Source organism: Palaemon carinicauda, chromosome 14 (assembly GCF_036898095.1).
Source record: "Palaemon carinicauda isolate YSFRI2023 chromosome 14, ASM3689809v2, whole genome shotgun sequence".
In the NCBI taxonomy this organism is placed as follows: Eukaryota; Metazoa; Arthropoda; class Malacostraca; order Decapoda; family Palaemonidae; genus Palaemon; species Palaemon carinicauda.
This window is the reverse complement of record NC_090738.1, coordinates 123,543,635-123,550,541: the sequence shown is the minus strand read 5'-3', so window position 1 is coordinate 123,550,541 and position 6,907 is coordinate 123,543,635.

Below are 6,907 nucleotides of genomic sequence, written 5' to 3'. Positions count from 1 at the left end.
CTCCCAACAGGGAAAATAGTACAGTGCGGAAAGGAAACAAGGAAAAATAAAATATTTTAAGAATAGTAACAACATTACAAGAGGAAGAGAAACTAGATAGAACAGCGTGCCCGAGTGTACCCTCAAGCAAGAGAACTCTAACCCAAGACACCGTGGAAGACCATGGTACAGAGGCTATAGCACAACCCAAGACTAGAGAACAATGGTTTGATTTTGGAGTGTCCTTCTCCTAGAAGAGCTCTTACTCTTACCAAGAGGAAAGTAACCACTGAACAATTACATTGCCGTAGCTAACCCCCTTGGGTGAAGAAGAATTGTTTGGTAATCTCAGTATTGTCATGTGTATGAGGACTGAAGATATATCTATAAAGAATAGGCCAGACTATTCGGTGTCTGTAGGCAAAGGGAAAGAATCGTAACCAGAGAGAAGGATCCAATGTACTACTGTCTGGCCAGTCAAAGGAGCCCCTAACTCTCTAGCGGTAGTATCTCAACGGGCGGCTTTGCTGATCATGGCGATACGCGAACCCTTTCATCATATCAAGGTATCCTCATTCAGAAAGACGCGTTGAAGCAAAACTTTGTTAAGGAAGTTTGTAACAAAGCAAGCATATTTTCTAGACTGTTGGTATGAGAAGGTGACCTTCGCTTCCCAGACAAGTAATTACCACTACCTAGCCTAGCCCCCCCCCCCCCCCCCCCCCCCCCCGGGTCTAGGTATAGACCGTGGACTAGCCCACCGGGTCACATATGCTCTGCATTCTCCTTTTAATAGACATAATGATTAGTAAGCCAGGAATGTAATATATAGACAATTATAAGTGATTTTCTTAATGCTGTATATATTAGTGTGCTACTGTTGTTAACACACATTTAGGTTCCCTTCAAATGTCATCTAAATGTGTTAAGTATGATATACATCCTCGAAATTTCGTTTTGTTTATTCCCATAGTCAATTATTATTATTATTATTATTATTATTATTATTATTGTTGTTGTTGTTGTTGTTGTTGTTGTAGCAAGACAGCTGCAAATACTACAAGCCTAACGGACCCATTAAAGAAAACAGCCCAGAATACGTAAAAGAGCCGAGACGTTCGTAGATCAAACAATAAAATAAGAAATAAAAACACAAAACGCACTAAGAACAAAAGAAATTTTTTTTTATCTTTTTATTAAAAATTTAAATTACATATTCTTTACAATCACAATATTTACAGTATAATCACATTTAATTGCATTTTTCTATAAACAAATCCATCTAATTTAACAATTTACAACATCACACATCTTGATTTTAATTTTTAGTCACTCAAAAACAATAATTTATATACTTTTTGGTGAACAAAAGAAAGTAATTATGTACCCTTGCATGTAACAAACCACGAAAAGCGACTCGTCCCAACCAGCTCACCAAGGAAACCGGCTCTTGCTGGTTTTTCCTCTTCACCAGAAGCAGGTGATGTGGAATGAATTGTATATTACTAGTCTCATAACACCTCCAGGAGTGTCCTTCGCATTTCACATCCGTCAGGAGGCTTCTAAGAGTTTTAAACGTGATTGAATTACTGACGTTGGACTGGAATTTATGATGCAGTGAGTATTACGAGGGATATAAAGTGTGTATGTGTACAGTGCATACGTAGTTGCCTGCTATAGGGATAGAGACTTGTGAGCCACGAACTGGTTTTACGAGTTTAACTTTTGTTTTGGGTGAGTGTTCGGGTTAGATTACCGCTTATTGAATAGTTCTATGTTGATTTAAGTGACTAATATGCATGGAAAAATACTCATACTTCGTGATCGTATTTTATATTGTCGTAAAGAATAATATTTAATGTATTTTCTATGTAAAAACAGCATCTAAACTTACATTAGTCGTATAAGTCTAATGCTATACACATACAACCACGCGCATACATACATAGGCTACACTCACACATTTAGCTTACCTATATTCACTCGTCATTATTTAATCATATCAACCACATCCTTATTCAGATTAAGATGGGTGAGAAGTGAGTGAAAATATTGAAAAAGTATAGGCATGTAGAGAGAATGGGTGAGAAGGTGCTGAGTGAATAGGCTTTAGTGGAACGTTTTGGGAATGGAAGGACAAGAGAGAGAGAGAGAGAGAGAGAGAGAGAGAGAGATCCTTAGTTGGCGTGATAAAGTGACAAAGGATTTGAAGGAAAGGTTTGGTGGAGGAAGAAGCTTTTGATAGAATTAGTTGAAGAAGCATATCCAGGCAACCGACCCTTTAGTTTTTGGAATAGCGGCGGAGATGAAGCTAATATCTTAAGTGAATAAATCATATAGTTTTTTTTTTTTAATTACTACATCTTTCTCGTTCCAATTATTGTTATAAAGATTATCTTACATTTTGGTAAACTTTCTCTTATTATAAACACTTTCAAACACTCACTATTTTTGTAGTTTCGCTTCACTCTCTCCTACCAGCAATGATTCATCTATAAACATCAATAATTTCACTTCTCAGATATGATTTATACTATTATCCAGTAATTTATCACCTACATACAGTGTACTTTCTCTGCGTTCTTTTCTGACTCTCTTTGTTTGTATATACATATACATACAGACACACATACACACATGTCTATCCGTCTATCTATCTATCTATCTATGTATATATATATATATATATATATATGTGTGTGTGTGTGTGTGTGTGTGTGTGTGTGTGTGTGTGTGTGTGTTCACACATACATATAGGCAGAGTAAGAAAGGTAGCAGGATGTGTGCAAAAGATTGAAAGGAGACTTAACTGCAGAAAACGATTTGTAAATATATGGAGGGATAGTTGAACCAACTATCTTTTGTGGAACAGAAGAAAGGATGTTGAATAAGAATTAAAAAGAAAGAAGCTAATGACGTGAATTGTTTGTTTAGTATATGCCAGCTACAAATAATTAATAGGGTGAAAAGTGTGGAGATATGAAGAATTAGTAAAACATTTAGCATATGTGAAAGGATCAATTGGAATATTTTGAGGTGGTGCGGTCTTGTCGAGAGAATGGTTAGCTGGTTTGGGAGCTAGGCGGAGAGGAAGGTTCTAGAAGAGTTGAATAGGTGTTTGAGTGGAGTATTTGAAGGAAAGGGAGTTGCTGCTTTGGTATCCAGAACGAACAAAAGCGCTGCAATATGTGAAAAGGCCTTGGACATGATGCTGGTGAGTGACTAATATTGTGGAAGTGTTACTGCACTGGGGTTTCATCTATGATTCAGCAGTTAAAGGATAAATGTGGCTGTGGGTGGATTTTTATTATTTAGAGCCACCCCATGTTAAGCGAAACAGCCTAATGTTAACACACACACACACATACATACATATATATATATATATATATATATATATATATATATATATATATATATATATATATATATATATGTGTGTGTGTGTGTGTGTGTGTGTGTGTATGATCAAACAAATCCTCAATAAACTAAGAAAAATGGTGACAAGTGAAACGGCTAAATGACAGAACTACGCGAACGATTTGCTTTTGATACAAATTAACGACATGATGAGAGAGAGAGAGAGAGAGAGAGAGAGAGAGAGAGAGAGAGAGAGGACTATAGTTGCTGAGTTGGCTTATCAGATTAGACAGGTGTTATTTTCCACATATGTGGTTCAGACAGACACATGTATTGTCCAGATTTCTCTGGATATTATTCTGTGGATAATATATTATTGTCCTACATGTAGCATATGTCCCGAATAGCTCTGTAAGTTTGGTTTTCAATCAGAAAAAAATCGCTTGAAAATTAACCAATTTCAAACAAATTTAATCCCTTCGTATTGATAATTGTTGATCAGGTATATGGCAACAGTATCAATAACAAATGCAACCGTTTCTAGTCCACTACAAGACAAACACCTTAGACTTGTCCTTACCCACATCTGGAGTTTGGCCACTTTCATCACCACGCTGGCCAGTGCGGATTAGTGATGGTGGGAGACTTTTGTCTGATCGTTCACAGCAAAGCAACCTATACCCGTGCAAAAGTTATTGGCCGGTGGACCAGGGTCTTTTTCAGAATACTTCGTATCAAGCTCAAAACACTGTGGACATCTTATCCTATGAATGAGGAACCTAATCGACCAGAAGCTAACCATTGTATTGTACCTTTTTAAGAAAGAAACCATAACCTCAAGCAGCAGTGTTAGATGATGAACGATTTCGTATTAACAATGATAAACTAAAAAAAAAAAATGTATCGCGTTAATAATGTGTGCCTTATATTTTCAAAAATTTCATTTTGGGTCGAAATATAATTTTTTTTTTATCTTTTATTATGAAAATACAATTACATTTTCTTAACATACATTTTTTTCCTTTTATAAAGAAATATTCCTTAACAAATTATATTTTACATTTTTGTATATACATAATAACATCTATTAAATGATAAAATTACATTTTTATTTTATTATTTTTCTAAATATGTTTTCAAGTTAGAAACATACTGATTTGTGAAAATATTTTTAACACGATTCTTATATCCAATAATATTTACATTAAATGTATTTAACAGTCTATTCTTTATACACTTAATAATTTGCTGTTCAGCACTTTTCCCAATTGTCTTGCCATCCAAATACTTGAAATAAAATCTGCTATTATTATAAATTAGTTAGGAATTATGTTACACTCCGTGTTTAATCCGGCTTAATTTCAGGTGTGCTTGTGTTAAGAGTTGTAAAGGAAAAGTGATCGAAAGAGGAATCCTCCACTAAGTATTCTGAAAAAAAGACCCTAATCCGACGGCCAGATAGCTTTGCACGGGTATAGCAGGGGTGGTCCTGACTAAGACAGGTTTGCTTGAACATGGCGATACACAAACCCTGGCTGATGATCTTACTAAAATTAGCATAGACCGTCAGAGGTCACTTGCCTTAGTTAAATAGGCACTGTGCATCACAAGGAACTGGCTATCCATTGATGACTTTATTCAATGAATCCTCTATGGATTTAGTCAGTCTAAGGAAAGCGAAAATGACAGAATGACCCCCAGGCCCAGTCCCGGGTGTAGCGGGGTGCAAATAATCTCCCGGTTTATAAATACTAAAAAAAAATTGAAAATTGGTTATTGGAATGTTAGAACCATGAATCAGATTGGGAAGTTACAGCAAGTGGAGAATGAATTTATGAAGTATAATTTAGATATATTAGGCCGAAGTGAAACGCGTTGTACGGGAATTGTTAAGGAATTCTTAGACCTAGGCCATATATATATATATATATATATATATATATATATATATATATATATATATATATATATATATATATATATATATATATATATTCAGGAAGAAATGATGGATTTGGAAGCGAAGGGGTTGGAATGATGATGACACCAAGAGCAGAAAAGCCATTAACTGAGTGGAGAGCTATAAATAGCAGACCGTTACTTACAAAGTTTAAATCAAAGCAGTGCAATATGCGCATTATAGTGTGCTATGCACCAACAAATGATGCCCCTGAAGAAATGAAGGATGAATACTATGAAGAACTGCAGTGTAATAGATGAGATCCCAGAGAGAGAGAGAGAGAGAGAGAGAGAGAGAGAGAGAGAGAGAGAGAGATATGTGATGAGTGTTGAGGGACTTGGCGAAGTTGGAAATGTGGTAACGTCCCTGACTGGTGATGGCCAGACTGGGGTTCGAATCACGCTCAAACTCGTTAGTTCCTTTGGTCGCTGCAACGTCACCATCCTTGTCAGCTAAGGATGGGGGTGTTTGGGGGAGCCTATAGGTCTATCTGCTGAGTCATCAACAGCCATTGCCTGACCCACCTTGGTTGGAGAGAGGCTTGGGCGGTGATCATACGTCTATGTGGCCAGTCTCCAGGGCACTGTCCGGCTTCTGCCATTCATGAGCAGAATTTAAACCTTTAGACCGAGTTATTTAAAAGATCAACTCGCTCGCCAACTGTCAAAATGGATCAAATGTCAGCCTGACTTAATCATTAATACCATTTTATTATTACTTGTAGCGACATAAGCGATGTATTAAGTAAATACAATTCGTATTAGATCGGTAAGCAGAGCCGTGAAATATTAATTTATGGATATATATGGTTATATAGGGCAATAACATATATCGGGTGCAAGAGGCTGACATAAGTATTTTTATAGTTATATATGAATTATCTGTTTTAATGTTGTTAATGTTTTTAAATTATTTTATCTTAATTTTTCATTGCTTCTTTTTCTTTTTATTTATTTCCTTGTTTTCCTTCCTCATGGGGTTATTTTTCCATGTTGGAGCCCTTGGGCTTATAGCATCTTGCTTTTCCAACTAGGGTTGTAGCTTGTCTGGTAATGATAATAATGATAATAATAACTTATTTTTTCCTTGTAAGCAATCACTAGTATTATAGATTTAAAAACGTATTTCATTACTTGAGCACGAAACTACATAAAACAGTATATACAGTTATCATCATTATCATCATCATCAGCCTTTGCTAGTCCACTGCAGGTCAAAGTCCTCAGATATGAACTTACACTAGCATCCGTTTAGGGTCTTTCTATGCCAGTTAATATCTGCAATTTTCCTTAGTTCATCTGTCCATCGTCTTTTGTAATCTCTAGGGGCAAATTTTGTTATTCTTAGTGTTCCTGTTTCCGTAGTTCAATGGTAGCATAGACTTGCGATCGCCATATATATATATATATATATATATATATATATATATATATATATATATATATATATATATAAATTATATATACATATATATATATATATATATACATATATATATATGAGAGAGAGAGAGAGAGAGAGAGAGAGAGAGAGAGAGAGAGAGAGAGAGAGAATACATGGTAAACACGACGGATGTCTTCTTCGACACACACACACACACACACACAC